The sequence below is a fragment of the Hyperoodon ampullatus genome (genome assembly GCF_949752795.1).
Source record: "Hyperoodon ampullatus genome assembly, chromosome: 1".
Classification (NCBI taxonomy): domain Eukaryota; kingdom Metazoa; phylum Chordata; class Mammalia; order Artiodactyla; family Ziphiidae; genus Hyperoodon; species Hyperoodon ampullatus.
In genome coordinates, this window is record NC_136914.1 from 219,804,103 (window position 1) to 219,826,794 (window position 22,692).

Below are 22,692 nucleotides of genomic sequence, written 5' to 3' on the forward strand. Positions count from 1 at the left end.
GAGTGTATGTTTTTAAAGGCAAAAATGGTACCTCACAACACAGTATTTTTCACTTCTCTCTCTCATTCAAAAAAAAATTATTTCCAGAGCCTATCATCTTAAATAAGGGAGCTATGGAGGGAAACTTCCAAATGGAAAAGCATATGGCCACCCACTTTGGGTGGGGTGGGGGCAATCCCAGACCATTGCATTGAACGCAGGGTTTGACTAAGGAGCCGCGGGCTCTAAAAGCGGATTGCAAAAAGCCAGTTAGGAAAGCAGCTCTACACATGTAGCCCACTGCGGAGCGTAGCCGCGGTGCCCATCAAACGAAACAATCACTCGGAGAGGAGTTCAGGTGGACAAGCAGTTAATCAGGCTGAGAGGGGCGGGGTTAGCAACATCAATAGTCTGCATGTCAGAAAGGGCACAGGACATTTTTTTTTTTTTTTTTTTTGCGGTACGCGGGCCTCTCACTGTTGTGGCCTCTCCCGTTGCGGAGCACAGACTCCGGAAGCGCAGGCTCAGCGGCCATGGCTCACGGGCGCAGCCGCTCCGCGGCATGTGGGATCTTCCCAGACCGGGGCACAAACCCGTGTCCCCTGCATCAGCAGACGTACTCTCAATCACTGTGCCACCAGGGAAGCCCCACAGGACATTTTTAAAGAAGTCTGGGGGCTTCCCTGGTGGCTCAGTGGTTAACAATCCACCTGCCAATGAAGGGGACATGGGTTCGAGCCCTGGTCGGGGAAGATCCCACGTGCCGCGGAGCAACTAAGCCCGTGCGCCACAACTACTGAAGCCCGCGCGCTTAGAGCCCGTGCTCTGCAACAAGAGAAGCCACCGCAGTGAGAAGCACGTGCACCACAATGAAGAGTAGCCCCCACTCACCACAACTAGAAAAAGCCCACGCGCAGCAATGAAGACCCAACGCAGCCAAAAATAAATTTAATTAATTAATTTAAAAAAAAGAAGTCTGCACAGTGGAGAGACATTCTTCCTCAGCTATATTATCCTACAACACTCCCCCACTTTCAACTTAAAAAAAAAAATTTCCTGAGCAGCAAGAAGGAAATTTCTCTGTAATATCTTTGATTCATTTGCCCTTTGTGGAAAATACTGTTTTTCTACAAGAGACTGAGCTCTTGTACCATGTCACTCATATTGCTATCTCCTTCCACCCCACCCCACCCCCCCCAGCTTTTAAGAAATCAGTAAGACACATTTGGCTGGGGGAGCCATATCTACTCTACTATCGAAAGTCCTAGGTCTAGACCAACCTATGAAGTAACATGCCCTGAATTGGGTGTGAAACATGGCTCAACCACCAAAACATTCAGGACAGAACCTGGATGTGATAAACACGTTGCCAACAGGAAGAAGAGGCCCCCCCCCGGTTCATGCAATCCCCACCAACCCCCTTTATCTTCTCTAACACCCACCAGGACAGGCAGAAAAACCCAGCTGGTTAAGCCAAGACTAGGAATATCATGACTTTCATCCTAATTTATGGTTTTTCTTTATGAGCTTGGACAAGTTAATTGACATCTTTGGGTCCTGACTTAACTTCTCTGCAAAACGGAAGCTTTAAAGGTTTCAATCACAGGCTGAAATGATTATAATGCAAATACAACACTTCCTTGTACATCAAGGTCAAACTTAGAAACATGTGAGAATTATTTCCTTGTTCCCCAAACTGCCCAGCTCCTACCTGCCTTCCCTGCCCTCCATCTTAGCAGAAAGCCCCAATCCTGCCTCTGAGGCTCAGAATGGACCTCCTCTTTCCTTCATTCCCTCTGTCCCCATCCTTTGAAGCTGGGGACATTTCCAAATGTTTTCACTAACTCCTGTACTGGTCTCACTTATGACCACACCAACCCTACCCCTGGCATGGCCATGGCACGACTGTAAGAAACGGCTATCTCTAAGCTAGACTCCTTATCACAAAGGTGCCCTGCCTCAGTTTTCCCCTGTAAGGATGTGTCCAATAACCCCGTTTGTGCATACGTGTGTGTGTGTATGTGTGTGTGTGTGTGTGTGTGTCTGCATGTGGATTCCTTCAGCCATTTCTACATTGGTTCTGAATTCCATGGAGGATTCTAGGCTCTGACTTATTCTTTCATTTTGTATTACATGTGGCATTTCAGGAGAGGAGGAGGAGTAATGAGACAAACAAAAGTTGGGGATGAGATTGTAATGAAAATGATACCAATTACGGCATATCCAGATCATAGCTCTGAAAAAGTAGCCAAGGACGGGAATTAAGTTGATGAAGCTTTTTAAGTCTCTTAAGTGCAACTCTTTGAAACCCACTATCTTTCAAAAACATCATAATGGTCTTCATCATGACTTCAAACAGTCTTAACGAAACCCAGAGAAAGGCATGCACAGCTTCTCAGTGGTGAAGGGAAGAGATTCCTTTAGAAAATTAACAGAAAAGAAGACAAGTCCTTACTCGTCACCATCCTGTTGCTACAATAAATTATTGCATTGTTGAAGGCTTTTATAAAATTAGATACCTTGGTAGCAAGAAAAAAATGAAACCCTGTCTCATTTATCGGAAGGATCAGTGGCAACTGAGATAACTCTGTCCTGGAAGAGGATTAGATTTGAATCTTTCCCAAAAAAAAGTCATTGAAATGAAAAGCCCATCTAACATGGCGCTTCGTGCTGGAGCCCAAGCCTGCCTTGGAGATGTGCGTTGCTGATAGGCACCCTGCTTGCCTGTTCCTGCAGGTCCTAACGAGACGATGTCTCTCTTATCCACCTGCTTGTCTCACATCCAGGCTGGATGACAGCTAATAGCCAGCAGCTCAGAGCAGGGAGCAGCCTAGCTGGTTTGAACTAGTTTAAAACGACACATGTAGCTCCCTTATCGCACATTTTGATAGGTTCACGTCTCCACTTACAGAGACCTGGGGGAAAATATCTTTGGTATAATTTTAAATGCTCAGCTCCCACCTTAAGCAGCAGATCAACCATGTCGATCTAATTAAGTTCCAAAGAAAACTTCTATTCCCATCCCCTCCCCCACCCCCCAGACCAACGAGCATCAGGTAACACTAGCTCTCTGGAATTTGGTTTATTTGCTGGTCTTGTCTGGACTCGAGGAACTGTGCTTTCTGAAATTCTTTGATGGCTGACAGTCCTTCTTCTTGCTCAAAAAAGCCTTTGCTTAAGCATCTACCTTTCACATCCATTGCATGAAGCACATGTTTGACGATGCGGCTCACAAAACGGCCTGAAGAATGGACCAAGGACTCCTCCTTCAATAAGTTTGTGTCTTGTCTCATAAAGCATCCAGGAAGACTTCTTCTGCTTCTCATTGCTCTACAGGTGAGACAGTGCAGCAGAGAAGACCCAAATCCAGAAACTGTGGCCACCAAAGTGCTGGTTCTCTTCTGGGAAAATTAGCTGGAAGAGACCTTAGAGGCAATTCAGGCAGGTCTCTCATTTTGTGAATGAAAAAACAGAGGGGCGGAGAGGTTTTACAACCGCTCAGTCAGGTTGCATCCCTCCCCTGCCTGGACCCTTTGGTGGTTTCCCATCCCTCTCACCACTCATCTCAGCTCACTCCCTCGCCGACTTCAGTCACTTCTCTGGGAAAAGGCCAACCAAACCCCATGGAGAGCCCACATGGAGGAAAACTAAGCTCCTGGCCAACAGCCCCAGCTGAACTGCAGGCCAACAGCTAGCAAGAGCTGGCCCGCCAAGAGACAGAACCAGCCGATGCCACGCGGAGCAGAGTGGAGCTGTCCCCACCAGGCCCTGCCCAAATGGCAGAATCCTGAGCAAACAGATGATGGTTTTTAAGACATTTTCCTTTAGGTCATTTGCTACACAGCAATGAATAACCAACTGCTATCTGAAATGAGCTTGTTCAGGTGTTTGTTTTCTTCCCATGACCTGCCTCCCCTCCTCCTGCAATCTTCCCTTAGGACACGAGCTCCAGGAATACACCTGTGTTCATCACGGGATTCCCCAGGACTCTGCACAGTGCCTGGCCCCCCAATATGCACTCAATAGATGTTTGTTGTATGAATGAATAAGTGAATGAATGAATGAATGAATGGAGAAGTCACACAAGTTTTGACTGGTTAGTCCTGCTCCTAATCTTCATCGTGCTCTGTTACCCCCAGGCACCACCACTGTGCTATACTTTCTCTTTCGTGTATCATTCCTTTTGGTCCTTAGTAGGGATTGGAGTCCTAGATTCTGCCAGATTTGCTCAAGCATATGTCCTTAATTCCTAAGAAAACATGGTCAAGGCTAAACATATCTCTAGCTAATCAATCAGACCTTGATGTCCTATGGATTCTCAGAGAAATCATAACGGATAGTCATTGAGCCAAGCACTGCACTCAGCCCTTTATATGCATCGACTCGTTTAATCCTCTGGGCCAGGGGTCCCCAACGCACAGTCTGTGGCCTGTTAGGAACCGGGCTGCACAGCAGGAGGTGAGCTGCGGGTGAGCGAGAGAAGCTTCAGCTGTATTTACAGCCACTCCCCATCACTCGCATTACCTCCTGAGCTCCGCCTGCTGTCAGATCAGCGGAGGCATTAGATTCTCTTAGGAGCTCGAACCCTACTGTGAACTGCGCACGCGAGGGATCTAGGTTGCACGCTCCTTATGAGAACCTAACGCCTGATGATCTGAGGTGGAGCTGAGGCAGTGATGCTAGAGCTGGGGAGCGGCTGCAAATACAGATTATCATTAGCAGAGAGGTTTGACTGCACAGAGACCATAACAGATCAATGGCTTGCAGACTCATCAAAACCCTTTCAGAGAGTGGCAAGTGAAAACAAGCTCAGGGCTCCCACTGATTCTGCATTATGGTGAGTTGTATAATTATTTCATTATATAGTACAAGGTAATAATAATAGAAGTAAAGTGCACAATAAGTATAATGAGCTTGAATCATCCTGAAACCATCCCCCCAGCCCTGGTCTGTGGAAAAATTGTCTTCCATGGTCCCTGGTGCAAAAATATTGGGGACCTCTGCTCTGGGCAACCTATTAGATGGGTTCTGTTGATTTTACAGACCAAGACTAAGTGGAGGAGAGAGTCACTAACGTGTCCCAGGTCACTCGGCTGCTGACTGGCAAAGCTGGGCATTGGGGTGGGGCAGCGTGCCCTGCAGGGAGCAGGAAATGGTCCTTCATCCAGACTCAGAGACTGAGCGAGCCCTCTGCTGGTTTTATCATCACTGAGCATGGTCACCCGTCTCTGCTGAGTCTTGCTTATTAAGGACTTGAGCCTGGGCTGGAGATGATGCTATCATGGGACTCCTAGAATAGGGACAGTCCTCTCATTAAAAGCTGGGAAGGTAATGGAGCAAATAGTTCGTCTTCTTCTGAAGCCAAAAGTTTGCAGCAGACATCCAGCCCAACTGTTAAGACACGGTTGGTTGCCTTTTGGCAGAAGCTGGTGTCTAGGTGGCGGGGGCGATGTCTAGAACCCCACACAGAGAAACTCACGAAATTTGAGACAGAGGTTCCACCCGGATGAAAGCTGCCCTGTTCTCCTCTGCAGGGCATGGCCTGCTAGAGACCACTACACCCTCAGTTCAGTGCCGCCAGGCATCCAGCAGGATCTGGGTGCTGCGCTGGTTGAGAACTTTACCCTGATTGTCAGAAACGTAGGATCTAAGAATAGGAGGTAACCAGAAGGAAGGGGTACTGAAGTGTCCTTGGAGGCTGGATGACTGAGAAAGCTGTGGGTCCCATACCCAGGAAGCAAAGACAAATCCTTTTCTTTGTCTTATTTTCCTGTATTCAGGCAGAAAACTCGGCTAAAGGGCACCAGCTAAGAGGCCGGCCCTTCCTCGGAGCCCCATGGCCTTTGGGGCTTAGCATCTTGGAACAGACGCGAAACAAACAACCATCTGGCCTGGAACAAGCAAGCAGTTTCTGCTTCATAGACTCATTCGTGCCATCTTGGGTGCCTTTTATCTTCCCCCCGGGCCATTGCCCCGGGGCCCACGTTCTCCATCTGCAGCCAGCTTTCTGAGATTGACGTGCCTGGACGGAGAATGGGTGTAGGGAGAAATGTTTCCCTCTGATTTCCCTCTGGGGCTTTGGGTCGTAGCAAGATACCAGTGATCAAAGCGAAGGCAGATGCCTTGATATGTCTGAGTCGGAGGAATAGCACGCTGACAAGAATGAGTGCCTGCTGCAGAGGGCAGAGTGCAGAAGAGCAGGCTCTGTAGGCCGGGCAGCTCGCAGAAGCCCCGGGACAATGGCCCATTCAGGTAGATTCCTGAGGGGCATGAGAAAAACCTGCATTCTCTGATTAATGTCTGTAAACCACCAGTGGAGTCGGAAAAAAATTGCACCAGATCCAGGTTCTCTTTAAAACGGCTCCGTATCCTTAATTAGTAGTTTAAAGCACAAACAAAACACTACCAAACGTAAAATAGATAGCTAGTGGGAAGCAGCCGCATAGCACAGGGAGATCAGATCGGTGCTTTGTGACCACCTAGGGGGGTGGGATAGGGAGGGTGGGAGGGAGGGACACACAAGAGGGAAGAGATATGGTAACATATGTATATGTATAACTGATTCACTTTGTTATAAAGCACAAACTAACACACCATTGTAAAGCAATTATACTCCAATAAAGATGTAAAAAAATTAAATTATATAAACTTAAAAAAAAAAAAAGGAAGCAGTAATTATCCTCATCTGCTCTCCCGTGTCAAATTTATAAACACACCCTCCCGACCCATTAACAGGTACTGCCCCGCGCTCTGGAAGAACGTCAGACTCTCTTCTTTATCGCATCCAAGTTGAGCTGAGAAAATTGTGAATGTTTTGAAATTTTTTAGAGGCTTGAAAAGTGGGAGGAGACTTTTAACCCGAGTTTGTTATTTTTAGCCCAGCTGAAAACGTCAACTCCTGGGCTGCAGAAATCACCGGAGCCGGGCTGAGGTCCTGGCTGCCCCTGCCCAGCTGGGGGGGCACTAGCACCTTCCTTCACCACTCTAACCTGCAGGGGTTAGAGTGCAGGGCTTTGCCACAGAGCCTGTGGAGCGATTCAAGTGTTTGCTATTATTATCGGCTCTGCATGCATTAGGTGGAGGGTGACGTGAGGGCTCAGGGCAGAGAACAGCCACATCCACCACCATGGTCCCTCGGATGTGCTTGAAGGTTCACCTTTGAGGTTGGCATTACTGTGAACTTTCTAGTCAGGAGGAAACTGAGGTCCAGACAGCAAGGAGGGTTGGCCCAAGGCCACAGTGCAAGCCAGGGGCTGAGGGGAGCTGTGAAGAATAGAAGCCTTTGGGTTTCTAGTCCCCAGGACAGCGTCCCTGTTGGGGCAGATCAGCCAAGGGGAGTGGAAGGGGAGCCCAGAGGTCAGCCATTTGAAGGGCACGTTTCCAGTCCTTAAAGTCATCCCCTCTGAGGAAGTCAAAATGGGTAAATTACTAATATTGTTATTAACCTCCAATTTTAATTGAATGTACCCTAGTATGGTTATAATTTACAGATAAATTTCAGGAAAGTATTTCTCTTTCCTATGAATGGGAAATACCATTCAGACTACCTTTTGGCCCTTTTTTAAAAAATAGAACTGATTTTTAGCTAGGCACATGGCTACTCAGAATAGAAACTATATCTCCCTAATTCCCTTGCAACCAGGTAAACTAACTTCTGGCAAATAGGATGCAAGAGGAAATAGTGTGTTGCTTTCCCCTTCTTCCTGCTTCCTACTGGTTAGTAGGTGAATGTGATGGCTGGAGCTTGAGCAGCTATTTTAGACCATGAGGTGCAAGCTAAGGTTGGCAGAGAGGTATAATAGAAGGAGCCAAGACAATCTTGGAGCCACCATCTCAGCCTAGACTGCCTGTCCTTGGACCCTAATAGGAAAAAGAAATAAACTCCTTTCTCATATAAGCCTACATTACTTTGGAATTACATTACTGTGACTCATAGCCAAATCTAATCCTGTCCCATTTTTCTATTTTTCCTGATAGAACCATCTCCAACCACCATGTCCCCTTTTCCCCTATGTGACTGGTGATCTCTCATTCTGACTTTTTTTTTCTCTCTCTCTCTCACATGCCTTTATTTCAAGATGTCAAACTCTGTAAACAGTATGTAAATGGTAAACCCACTTGGCAGTACTATAATCCTTTACCCTGAGTGCAACCATCACAATTCTCCTTCAGAAATGTTTGTGGTCTTAAAAAGTAGCATTGGAAATACTTAAAAATGAACAGGCTAAGAAGAGTCCATTTACTCTGACTCTTGGGTACAAGAGCTTAAGCCCTCTTAGCTCAAAGGTTTCCATGGTCCCTCCAGAAGAAGTGAATAGAGCAGAGCCTGTTAAGAATAATCACTATGTCCCCAGCCAGAACCAAATCATCTTTGTCAAGAAGTTTAGACACTTTTAATAGATTTAGTGTTTGTGCTTTAAAGACCTCTGATGAGATGAATGGGAAATCTTGAGGTTCATCAAATTTCTTAGAAAAAATTTAAACTTTCATCTGGTTTTTATAAACCCTGTAGAAATTGTTCACTCATTGCTTGTGCTACCACCTGAGAATGAAAGAAGATTGGTGTGTCAGGTCACTTTATAGGTGGGACCAAAACCCTTAGCTTTCTCCCAGTCTCACCCTTCTCTCACCAAAGAAGCACATATCCGGAGGTACCTGCAAAAGGAATAAAACTATTGGCATTTCCCCTTTGTTTCTGGATTACTGAAAGAATTTCTGTAGTTCTGAAACTTCATACAAACCTCAAGGGCATTTTAGTTTAGTGAACAATTTTACCCCTCCCTCTCCCCTCGGGGGGTGGGGGGAGAAACCATACTGGCCTCACTGTCTCATTTATAGGGACAGAATACTTGGCCCCCACCCTGAGGTATGCCTAGAATTTTCCTCTAAAGTATTGTCAAGAAGATGTTTGCAATTTTCCAAAATGCAGCCCTGACAGGAATTACCAAAACACAGTCACCAAAGTAAAGTAAATAAAAAATAAAATTCAGGAGCTTAAAACATTTCAAGTGCCCTGACCATTTATCATGAGCTGACTGTCCCTGGAAGAAACAAGCACATAAATACATAAATAGCTCCCTGTGCATCACAGTCTCTTCACCACCCTTGAATATGTGTGTGTGTGTGTGTTTATGTGTGTGTGTTTGTTGTTGTTGTTGTTATCAATTTCGATGAGTACTTTAAAAGAAAAAGCTTTCCTGGGAGCTATTACAGGTTCTACCTTGGACTCAAAATTATTTTAGAGTTCAGTCCTTAAGCTGACACTTACTCATCTGGTGACTGTGTTTATGTCCCAGAGAGCAGAGTCTTTGGAGCATCTTGGAGAAAATGACAAGGCTGATAAAAGGGTAAGAAAACAAGACATAGGAAGAAAGGCTTAAGGTCTGCTGGGTTGATTTAGACCAAAGACAGAGTGAAGAAAACCTTAATTGCAACCTGCAGGCTTCTGAAGGCTCCTGAAAAGACAGGGGTCTCATCCATTCTCCACCTTGGGAGAAGACCTTCACAATAAAGGATTTGGAGCAAGAATGAAAAATTAAGGGAACAACGAAGGCATAATGTCCTAACCCGTGGAATCATTAGTCAAGGGGCAGGCCACCAGAAAGGCAGCCCGTGCCCATTCCCTGCCCATCTTTTAAAGAACGTAGGCCACTCCCCCGGGCACAGAGCTGAGGGTCTTGTAAGATCCAAGCTGAGGGTCTTGAAGGGTCTTGTGACATCGGAAAACCAGTTCACCTCCCAGCTCAAGATTTCATGTCTGGCATCTCCTCGGTGGCTTCTTCTTGAGGGGACATTACAAAGTCTCTGAAAATGCGGAGGAAGGGGTTGAGTGGGCACCCAGCATTACTATGGCCTGTGACGTCCCAATTTTACCCAAGCCCAGAGCTTCCTACTGCAAGCTATGTCATGTGGCTCTGTCTACAGCCACTGCCATGGTGATGCAGTCCTTGCCTGAAAGCATTTATTTTAATGGAAAAGAAATACTGTTTGGTAAACACAAGCAAAATGCTCTGTTAAGAGGAAGATATTCCATTTACTCCAATATCTTTCTGGAAAATGGTCACTTGGAAAACTTGCCTAAAGACCTGTAAACCGCAGAGATCAGGGCAGTTTCGGAACCTTGTGAATAGCAGCTTCTTTCCCCTTTATTCCAGGTATAAATACAGTTTAGGCTTGAAGGGCAAACCGGGCCGCTAATGCACAGTAACCGTTGATACTATTACGAATACATAAAAGTGAGGAAATTCAAAGTTATGATTCCCATCGCCACAGTAACTCAACCACATCATGTGATCTGTTTGTAACGTGTACTACTGAAAGTCGTGTTAACTTTTATGGCCTCTATTACATATGTGTGATGTGAAAAGGTTATAGTGGGAGAGGGAGTCATAATTCTGAATTTTCTGATAGTTATGACTTTAAAGTGAGTTTAAAATGGCTACTCTTTCTCATTTGGTTTTCTAGTTCTGGTTGTGTCTGTTTTTCATTGTATCTTGGATTCTCAGAACTCTTCTGGCGGATTCTTCATTTCAATACAGTTTTTGATTATTTACTTCTGTTCAAAAAATATTCATTAAGTGGCTATTATGGGAAGAGGGGCTGCAGGAGATGCAGAGGTGATTACCCTTCCTGTTCTCGATTTCTCCATCCAGTTGAGGAGTTACTAAACGTACAAAATAATCACAGCAAGTGGTAGGGCCATGATAGACGCACAAAGGTAAGCTAGTATTTCCTGAGAGGGCTTTAGAACTCATGAAGGGTGAGAAAGGGAAGAGAATGAAAATGTATTAACCCCTACTACATAGCAATATGCTAAGCAGTTTACGGACAGGATATTTTATTCCCCACATTTTATGAAAAACACATTATCCCATTTTACAGATATATATACTGAAGCTTGCACAGCTAATACTAGCTACTAGGTAGTGGAAGCAAGGTCCGAACTTAAGCTTGAATAACTAAAAATGCATGCTCTTTTCTACCATCTCAAGAAGAATTTTCTACCATCCCAAGCTAGGTCTTAAAGAATATGATGTAGGTTTTATTTTTGAAATACTTTTTTTTCATTTATTAAAGCACAATGTATTTGATATTAAAAATTTGGGAAACACAAAAAGTAGAAAGCAGAAAAAAATGTGTGCATGACCCCACTACCCAGAAACTGCCACTTTGAATATTTTAGTGTCTTTTCCTCAAAAATTATTTTCTGAACAAGAGCTTTGTTGGTTTGTTTATTGTTTGTCGCACAAGAATTGTTCTTTTCTATGAATGTGTTCATGACTTTCTTTTTCATTTATCATAAACTGTCCCAGGTGGGAAGAGCACAGCAGGTGAGTGGGACATGAGAGGAGAGGTATGAGTGGCAGGTAGAGTGAAGGTGGAGCACTGGATGCCAGCAAGCCCCAGAGCTGGACCGAAGCCTCTGAGGGACAGGCAGATCCCGGCCGGGGCGCTCCCTGAATGCCTGGTTTCGAGGTTGGGACTTTGTTCCGTAAGCCACATACGTGCACACTCTCTAGCTAGCATATGGATGGCAGCTAGGAAACATTAAACACACCTGAATGAAAAGATGCTGAGGCTTTGATCAGAGAAGTGACAAGCTTGCAATTGTACAGGATAGGGTGACCAAAGGCACGTAGGGTTCCTACAGCCTCCATGGGGGAGGAAATCTGAAGGAAGGTGGTCGGAGGTTAGGTAAAAGGAAGAACGTGGGTGAGTGAAACATGGACCTTCCCCAGGGAGCTATAAAACATTGTGATCCCAAACTTCAACAGCAGGAGGCCAGCAAAAGCTTTGGGTTGTAAGGGCTGAAAAAAAAAAAAAATTGAACTATTTCCTGTTTGGTTTTTAGATTCTCTTTTGAGACCAATTTCAGGTAAGAAAAACCTCCATTACCATCCTAAGACAAATTTGCAATACATTTCATTAATTTTGTCTTTATCACCTCTAATGGACCAGGTAAGTATATACATGACCATATCTTGGCACAGAATTCTCCTTTCTCTCTCCCTAAAGCCAGGGGCAGAAGTGGCAGGTCACCCTGACACATTGAGGCTGGACTTCACAAACAGTGGGTGTGAGAGTACAACAAACTGGATATGGCCCTGGGAATAAGTGGCTGACAAATATCCCCATGGGGCTGCATGAACTTCTGCCATGTTCAGATCACCTGGGTTACAATTATTTATTTCCATATCTCACTTCTCTAGCAGATTGTGAACTCCTTGAGAGCAGAGCCTTTGTAGTCTAGGCACCTCGCATGATAGCAGAGCTGGCACTCAGTAAATAATTCTTGAATGAAGGCATCAACTGCAAGGAATTGTGTGTGTGTGTATAATCATACATATGTATTATGGATACGTATGTGTGTATATATATATTTACCTACAGATGAATGTGTAGACGTGTATGTTTGTTCCTGTGTGTATATATTCATCTCTTATGTTGTACTTGTCTTCCAGTCTGCCTGTAGGACCCCCATTCCTGACCAAAAGCAGCTTAAGAAAGCAATCTTGGTTACTTATCAGTGACTGATCCTACTAAACAAGTGTTCTGAAAGAAATTCCCTACATATCAGATTTTTCTACGTTGAATCCAATTCTAAATGCCAAAAGAGTCTGTTCTTTAATGTATCTTTCACACACACACTTTTGCAACGTGTACTTTGTAGCAATGTAAATCATCATCCTTAAATTTGTCTGTTTTCAAGTCCAAGTTTGATACATCAAGTCTGCTTACAATTGGGGCATGCCTACCCACTTCCACTTCAAACTTCACTCATCCTCCAGGGAGGATGGAGCTGGGATTTTCCTTGCTCACTTGTGCAAGTGGGAGTGGCTGGGTAGAAGGTAGCAAAGGATCCATGTGGGGATGTTCCTGAGCCCTCAACCACTGGGGTTCCCAGGATGCATCATAAAAATGAGTGTATCAATGGAATGCTACTCAGTCATAAAAAAGAATGAAATAATGCCATTTGCAGCAACATGGATGGACCTAGAGATTATCATACTAAGTGAAGTTAAGTCAGACAAAGACAAATACCATATGATATCACTTATATGTGGAATCTAAAATATGACCCAAATGAAATTATCTATGAAAGAGAAACAGACTCACAGACATAGAGAACAGACTTGTGGTTGCTAAGGGCGGGGCGGGGGATGGACTGGGAGTTTGGGATTAGCAGATGCAAACCATTATATACAGAATGGATAAACAAGGTCCTACTGTATAGCACAGGGAACTTTATTCAATATCCTGTAATAAACCATAATGGAAAAGAATATGAAAAAGAATATATATACGTATAACTGACTGACTTTGCCATATACCAGAAACTAACACTACGTTGGAAATCAACTATACTTCAATAAAATAAATTTTAAAAAGAAAAGAATGAGTGTATCATTTTGATCATATTTAGCACAGAAGCTTTACAACATAATGTAAACAGTTCAATATCTGCTCCATTAAACCTGCCAATAACACATAACATTGAAGAGGGATATTGCTGCAGGGAAAAATGGCCACTTGCAAGGAGGCTGACGGAGGCACATGCTAAATTTGCTTTAATAGCAGGGTCTTTGCTTAATGATCATGACATTGTTTTATTCTATCCATAGAGAGAAAGGGAGGGAGAGATTTTGGCCTGTGGCCTAGGTTGTCTTTGCTGGGTCATCATACCTACTTCTTCTAACACGTGGCTGTCAACATCTCTAGTAGAATTGGAAAATAGTTTGGGGGGGATGTATAGTTTGCTAGGGCTGTTATAACAGAATGCCACAGATTGGGTGGCCTTAACGACAGAAATTTATTTTCCCATGGTTCTGGAGGCTGGAAGTCCAAGACCAAAGTGCTTGCAGGTTTGGTTTCCTTGAGGCCCCTCTCCTTGGGTTGCAGATGGCTGTGTCCTCACATGGTCTTCCATTTTCAGCAGGTGCACAGCTGGTATCTCTTTGTGTGTCCAAATTTCCTCTTCTTATAAGGACACCAGTCAGATTGTACTAGGGCCCTCCCTAATGACCTCATTTTAACCTAATCACCTCTTTAAAGACCTTATTTCCAAATGCAGTCATGTGCTGAGGTGCTAGGGGTTAGGGCTTCAGCATATGGATTTGGGGGGTGGTGGTACACGTCTCAGCCCATAACAAGGGAATACTGTCCACAGTCCTGAACACAGCATCTTATCCAATTTACGTAGAGTTTGAGGACCAGGAGACAGAAACACCTGCCTCCCAGTTCTTTCTTCCCCCCATAATAAACAACTGGCCAGAAAAAAAGGCTTGCTCCTTGCATCGTCCTTACCCCAGGAGCAGGGCTGTGAGCCTGAAGCCTGTCTCCAAGATACAGTGTCCACCCCTCACCCCATGTAATTAATTCTCCACGCTGAAGCTACTCCCGGGTGTAGATTCCCACTGCCTTCTCCCTGCACCCATCTCTGGCCCTGGGCAGACACAGTCAAAAGCAAGTTGATGCTGACGGGCGATTATGCAGACCCATGAATTCATAATTCAAAATAAACCCATCAAAACATTCGCTCTTACTTTTAACCCCCTTGTACCCCAAGTGGAAATGTTAAGACACAACAGCAGAAGAGATAAATATGGCAGACAAAAGTTTTCCCACAGCCTTTAGCCCCTTAAACATTCTAATCCCATTGAGGATATTTATGCCTGGCCAAACAGGGCCACTGGGGGCTGGGCTCCTGCGGTCGCCCCCTTGCAGCGCCCGCCAGGCTTTGTAGAGACCAGCTGCCTGTTGCTATGGCGATTTGGTTGCGGAAGGGCAACACAGGGCACCCAACCCAAGTGCTTTTATAACCAAACCACATGCTTATTAAAAGAAAGGAGAAAGTTTCCATTAAAATATCTGGGCTGATTACATTTGGAAACTTAATAACATGTGTTGACTCAAATAACTCCCATTGAACTGAACCCCAGCAGGACTTAAGAGTTCACCAGGGGAACAAATATCGCTGATGAAACTTGGCATCTTAACCCTGTTTAACATTTTAATTAAGAAGGGAAAATTCAGTGTCATTTGCTTTTCTGTGGTCTCCAGGAGCGGCAGGGGACACGCTTGAGAATTCCTCCAAGAGTATGTGGAAAGAAATACATTAGCTAATTAGGGATGGTGCAAAACATCTATATACAAGATATATATGGCTTTTCTTTGTTTCGCTGGCCAACTTTTTGACTGCGCTTCTTTTTCCAGATGGATTTCCTAGTGTACCTTCTTCTTTTTTTTTAATACCGTTAATTAAGAGTTAAATTGTTGCTTGTGTCTTTTACTTTACACAGCTAGAGAAAAGCAAGGACAGGGGCATGAAACTACAGCCCTTCTCTTGGGAAATGCCCAGAATTTAGTAACTTTAGAAAACTCTTCCCCAAGCACTCATTTCATAGCCATCAAAACCCATCATTTTTATTAGCATTTCCTTTTTCTAGCCAGGCAGGAACCCTGGGGAAACTTCCTTATGATGGCCCAGTTAAGTAGAAAATATTATCTTCCCTGTTTGCAAATGAGCTTGTGAAAGAGAGTTTAAAACAGCAGCCAGGCAGAGGGTCAGGCTCAGGGGCAGCGGTCACACACCCAGCCCCGCTACTGATTTGTCCCAGTACTGGGGGAAAAACCTAATTGAAATAAGAAAGAGTAGAAAAATCAGTTCCACCAGAGGATGTGTGGAGATTTTCAGTATACTTCCAAACTCAGCAAGTAGCCAGCAGAGACTTTGTTTATTTTGTTTTGTTTTACTTTGCTCTGAAGCACTGAGTCAATCCCCATCCTGAGTTTTTTGTTAATTTTAAGCCAGATCTTCCTTTTGACGTCCCTTAATCTACAGTCCAGTCTGGCGCAGCCCAGAATTTACTTCCTGGGAACCCTCCTTGCCCTGCTTGGCCTGTGGTTTCCTGCAGGCCCCTGGGGAATGCAATACCCCAGGACCCCCTCCATTCCGGGGCCCAAAAGGGATGGGGAACAACTGAACTATGTGTTAATTGCGTTAAGGCGCTTTCTCTAATGAAATAGTGGCTTTCTCCATAGCAACGGTGATTAAAAGATGCAGAACGGCGGGTCCTCCAGGGCCTGTCTGGGAAGTGATTGCCACTTCACAGAAGAATTCAGTCCAGATAGAAGTTTATTGTGTACATTTCACCGAAGCTCATCACTCAGGTCACTCCCCAAAGCCGCTTTCTCTCCCCCTGAGCACTGATTTAGGGGAGGGAGCCTCGGGATATCTGCCCCCTAGTTAGGGGGTGGTAGATGGGAGCTGTTTGGAGCTGGTGGGGGGGGAGAGAGATGAGACGGGGGAGGAAAGAAAACCAAAGCTTGCAGCTTGAATGTAAGTCTGCTCTAAAGAAGCCCCATGCTTCATTAAGCATCTTTAAAAATGCTCACTGAGATGCCCAGAGGAGGTAAGGTAAATTCCCTTTCCATTTTTGTGTATCTTTCTAAAGCACACAGCATCCCTATTTTATACACCGTAGGACAAGTGATTTTCAAAGTTGAAGGGAGGAGGGAGAAATAACGTTATCTGAACTGAAACATGCAGAACAGGATGAGATAATAGTCCAGATAGACTGCAGGACCTCGGACGGATGGGTGGGGGGCAACTGTTAGTCTGTGCTTCTCTACCTTCCTTCTTTCATGCCCATGTTCCTGGTCTCCTCTCCTCCTGGTAGGCAAACCAAAAATACAGACTAAGGCTTAGATCTCCCACAAACATGGTGCTGACACACAAAGCTTATACATAGCCCCGCGTCTCTGATGCACATATAAGGAAAGAGGATAAAGACCGTGAACTAAAAGGTGCCACGAGCCACTTCTGGTAGGTAAAGGTACACTTTGGAATATGAAAAGAAACGAAATACAACTGTGATTGAAAAATCCAGACTCAAGCCTGAAAGCATCCCAAAATATGTTCTCACCTCATAACGGAATCAGATTTAAGTGTATCCACATTAAGAGCACAGGCTTTGGAGACCCACAACCTGGGTGAGAGTCCTGGCTCTGGCCACTCAGCTGAGTGACCTCAGCCCAATGACTGAATCCTCAGTTTCTCCATTTGTGAAATGAGATGATAATTAAAGGAGAGAATTATGTACAGCATTTACTTCCTGGCATGCGGTAAATGCTCAGAAATTATAATAATATATCATTATCACAGAGAGTAATGCTCTATTGCGTTTGTATAACACTCTGTGATTCACAAAATGCTTCCACTTACCTTCCCTCTTGTAATCTTCCTAACGACCCTGGGCTATTCTGATAAGCCCTGGTTGTGCCTCGCTGGAGGGAGATCAAAGCTCCTGCACCAGGCACTGCCAGGTCAAGCAGAAAAGGCTAGTTGCTGGGGACAAAACAAACTGAGAGATCCAAACTTCAAAATCTAACCCTGGGGACTGGGAATGTTCTAGGTTAAGGGACACAGAGGTGAATGAGAGTGAGACAGTCCTGCCATCCTGGGGCTGACAGTTCAGGGCCACCCTGGGGAGGTGGAGGGTGCAGGGGAAGGCAGGGCAGAGGGGACTTACCCAGGCCCAGGGAGGCAAGGGACACTTCCAGGGATGTTCCTTCTATTTTTATTAACAAAATGTAAAAGACAACATACTTAAAGGGCCTTGAAGTGCTTAGATTTCTCTAGGGAATAAAAATGCTATTTATGCTGGCATAAAGTATAATTATTTACACTTTCAAAAGGGTTTGAAGAAAATTGGATGAAGGCCACAAATCTAAATATTTATAATGCCAAGAAATCTGTGTGCTACTGTGATTTGTTTTCTACTTAGAAAATAGCTCATTTTAAAAATTATTATGCTAGTAATACTATTACTCAAACTTGCTAATCCTAAGGGAAAACTCCAAATTCTAAACAAAAGCTATGTTACAAATTACTTTGAGCAAAGAACCTTCTAATTACACTTTTTACACTGGCCCATTATCTGAGTATTTAATACAAATACTCAACATCTTCCAAAAGTATTTACCCAAGTAGCTACAGGAGCAGCAGTGACAGATTAATGAAGACCACAGTGGCCTGCAAGACAGAGCCACCCTGAGAGCAGACAGTCCCCCCTGTGCAGTCATGGGCACCCTTTAAGTGTGGTACTTAAATGTGGTCCAAGAACCAATGGCATAGCTCCACATGGGAGCTTGCTGGAAATGCAAAATTTCAACATCCCCACCCACTAATGCCTACTGAACCAGAATCTTCATTTTAACAAGATCCCCAGGTGATTCGTATGCACATTAAACTCGGAGAGTTGATGGTCTACACAGAGTTTGCACATAGCAGAGTGAACAGACACATGGTCACCCAGTTAAAGACTACATTCCCCAGCCTCTCTTGCATCTGGGTGCGGCCGTGTGACTAAGTTCCGGCCATTGGTAGGTGAGTGGAAGTGATATATACAACTTTCAGGTGCTGACCTTAAAAGGCAGGAGCCTGCTTTCCCCTTCCTTCTCCGCTTTTCTTGGTGGCTTGGATGTCAGGAGATGGAGCAGCCATCTTAGGTCACATGCTGAGGATGGCAGAGCAAAGAAGAGGCCTGGATACCTGACAATTATGCAACATATCATACCAGCTTTACCTCCAAACCTCTACAACACATCCTTCTTTCTGTATCTTTTATGATACAACCCTCTAGTTGCAATCTGTCTATGTTATTTCTCATGGTAGACTGTAAGCTTTAGTGGACAGGGACCAAATCTTATTTAGTCTTATACTCTTTACACTGTCTAGTTCTATGTCTTGCCTATAATAAGTACACAAAACTCTCAGTTAAATGAATGAGCAAATGAGCTAATGAATGAAAGAATGATTTATTACCAAGAAGATCTTGCTAACCTCCCACTGGCCAACGATGGGACTCCTGGAGCTTCAATGAGGTTAGAAATTGCAAAGCATTAAAACTCATCGGATATGTTCAAATATGTTAAATATGTTTAAATCCACGAGTTCATAATCTATATACAGATGTGTGTGTGTGTGTGTGTGTGTGTGTGTATTCTCAGTCAACTTCAGAGAATAAGGAGCAAGTTTATTATCATGAAAACTAGTAAATAAAAGGAAAGATCAGACATTCATCCTTAATTTCCTGTATGACAGGTACCACAAGGGTAACCCAATAGTAGATGAAGAGAATTTCCTTATAATATTATTATAGCTAATAAATGATAGACTGACACCATTTTGCAACCCTCCCCCCAATGAATTAATGGGCCCAGACACAGAGCATTAAAAGTTACTAACATCACGTAAGCAGACACAAGACGTTATAAGAACCTGAGTCTGATTAAGCCTTTGGATCTAGCTGCCAGGCTGCAGGAAATAAGGGCACAGAGAGACAGGTTGGGTTGCATCGTGCATGTGCGACTACAAACAAGTCGTGTTCTTCAACAGATAAATAGTAAGAAAAAGAAACGTGGGAGGGAAATCTATAGATTAAAAGAAGTAATGGGAGGGAATTCTAAACTATAGTATAGGAAGGCAAGGAAGTGATTCCTATAAAAGTCAGAATCATACTTACTTTTGAGGGAGGAAGGCATTTGTGAACAGGACAGAGTACAGGAAGGGCTTCTAGGGAAACTGGTAAAAGTCTATTTCTTGACCTGCCTGGGATTTATAGGGGTGTCTGCCTTATTATAGTTTATTCAATTATTTTTTATATGCATCTGTAAGTGACTGCCCATACATGGGGATCATGCTGAGGTACCATGATTGGGACTGCCATTGAAAGGACACCAGATTGGCCATGTCCCCTTGACCGGTTTCCACCCAGAATCAAGAAGAAAGCTTAGGGTCTGATCAGATCTAGTCTAGTCCCATCATTTTACAGATGGGAACACTCAAATTCCAAAAGATGAGTTCAGAACTCTTTCTACTAAATGACACATCATCCAATCCTGATAAGGAGTAAGCTTGCACATTCATTAAAAACATATCATAAGCATTCCACCCAGCTCTGAGATCCAGTTTCCTTATCTGTAATATAAGAGGGTTGAGCTAGATGTTCCCTGAATCTGCAGTTCTTTTTAGATCCAACATCCTATGAAGCTGTGCCTGCAAGCCAGGAGCTCAAACAGAATTAGGTTAGGCCTAAAAGGAAGACAGACTATGTGGAAGGTGAATAATGTTTAACCATTAAAATCTGACAACAGGTGACCAAAGGCTCTAATCATGGCAATGGGCCATTTAAGAAGGATACTTGTAGACCGACTTCATCTAGACTTGACAGCTTCCAAAACCTGCTTTGTAGTCATGGATGAGGCCATTCAAACTTCACAGAGTCATAGTTTTGTTTGCTGAATCCTAAGGGAGAACCTAGTTCTCTGTGTACATGCAATGTCCCAAATAGAAATTGAGAGTCTAAGTCACTGAGGCAAATCCCCACAAAGTGTGCTCTTAACTGAAGAACAATTTCAGTAAGTCTAAAGTTGGTGAGAGTGTTAGTAGAAGTATTCTGAACTACTGCATGTGTAATGCAGGATAAATTCAATGAGTAATTATGTTGGTATCATTGGGAACTGGGATTTTGCAACAGGGAGAAAAGAGAAGTAGGTACATATTAGATTGATGTGCTTAAGTAAAGTCCCTAGAGTCCTACATTTGAATTGGAAATATCATTATGAAGTCATGATATAGTTTATTTATTTATTTATTTATTTTTGTGGTACGTGGGCCTCTCACTGTTGTGGCCTCTCCCGTTGTGGAGTACAGGCTCTGGACACGCAGGCCCAGCGGCCATGGCTCACAGGCCCAGCCACTCCGCGGCATGTGGGATCTTCCCGGATCAGGGCACGAACCTGTGTCCCCTGCATCGGCAGGCAGACTCTCAACCACTGTGCCACCAGGGAAGCCTGATATAGTTTATTTTTAAAAAAGTGTTTCCTAGGCTTGTCCCTTGAAAAGGCCTAAAGTTATCCCCAGCCCAGTAGCAATGAATGTTCTTAGTATCCAGTTTGTGTCTAAATACCATTTCCCCCTAAAAAGCTCTAAGACTCCTTGGAGAAGTGGCTGGTTCCAGGAATGGGCAGAAATTTGCAAGATGAGCTTGGAGCAACTTGTCATACCAAAAATCAAAGAAGCTATCAATGACTCCTGGGATCCTGTCAAAAGACAACAACAACAAACTTGAAAAGATTCCCATTGCCCAAAGATAGGACAATTGAGTAATCATTTAAGAATAATAACTACAATGGATTAAACCCACCAACTCTGTTTAAATCCATGAGTTCATATGATATTTTATTTTATTATTTATTTTATTATTTTTTTTGTGGTACGTGGGCCTCTCACTGCTGTGGCCTCTCCCATTGCAGAGCACAGGCTCTGGATGCGCAGGCTCAGCGGCCATGGCTCACGGGCCCAGCCGCTCCACAGCACGTGGGATCTTCCCGGACCGGGGCACGAACCCGTGTCCCCTGCATCGGCAGGCGGACTCTCAACCACTGTGCCACCAGGGAAGCCCCCATATGACATTTTAAAAGAAACTCAATGGTTATCTTTGGAATATGCTAGGAAACCAACTCCTTATTCTGAAAGTTGCTAAATAAAGAGCAAAAATGAAGCACTTTGCCTAGCTTTTCTATATGAACTGTACTTTGGGGCCAAGTAGTTGATGAGGATAAGCTATCTCTATAGATAAAAGGTGAAGATGGAATATGATAAAATTAGAATATCACCAGTTTCAACCCCTACGTAAATAACGGATCTAGGCAATGATGACCAATGGCTGCTAATATATAAAAAAAAGAGAGATACAACAAGTCATTTTTTGAGTCTTATTGGGAGAGCACACCATCACCTATGAAGGAGTCTTATTTAAAAGAAAAAGAAAAAAAACAGTTGGATTTAATTAAGGCTTGAGATAGAACCAGCAACTTACTAGAAGTCCAGGGGAAAGAGGAACGTGTTAAATGACGCTATGGGGATGCAGTCAACAAAACCTGGACTTTGGGAGACTCTACAGGACAAATGACCAGGTTTCTTCAACAAGTAACTTCCAAGGGAAAAAGATGTGCAGAAGGCACTTACAGATTAAACTAAACTTGAGAGACATATCAATTGATTGCAATGTATGGACCTAATTTGGATCCTCATTTGAACAAACAATTTGTAAAACAATGTATAAGATAATTGAGGAAATGCAAACATTGAAGATATATTCAGTGATGTTAAAGAATTATTGATGATTGCAAAAATGGATGATGTGATGCTAGTGGTTTTGTGGTTAATTATTTTAAAAGCTTATATCTTTTAAAGGTACGTACTGCAATATTTATGGATGAAATGATATGATATCAGAGTTTTATTCAGAATAATTCAGGATAGGGGAGGGGATTCAGCGTGAAGGGTAGTAGATGAAACACCATGGGATTATTGGTGTTGAGTCTGTGTGACAGGTACATGGGGGTTCATTATATTATTCTCTCTAATTTGTATGTTTGAAATTTTCCATAATAAAATGTTCTTTTCTTTTTTTTAATGGAATAACCCATACTTTCCAAAGGTGCTAGTCTCTCCTTTCCAATCTGATACCGAGCACCCTTAATGACCCACTGACACCTTTCAATAATCTTGATAAATTACTAACATCTGAAACTATTAATCACAATTCTCATAAGTTCGGCATTCCTGCTATGTGACAGACTATTGCTGTTCCCTCTTATATGAAAGCCTCTTTGGCCTAAAGAAGTATATCCCGACCAAAGATA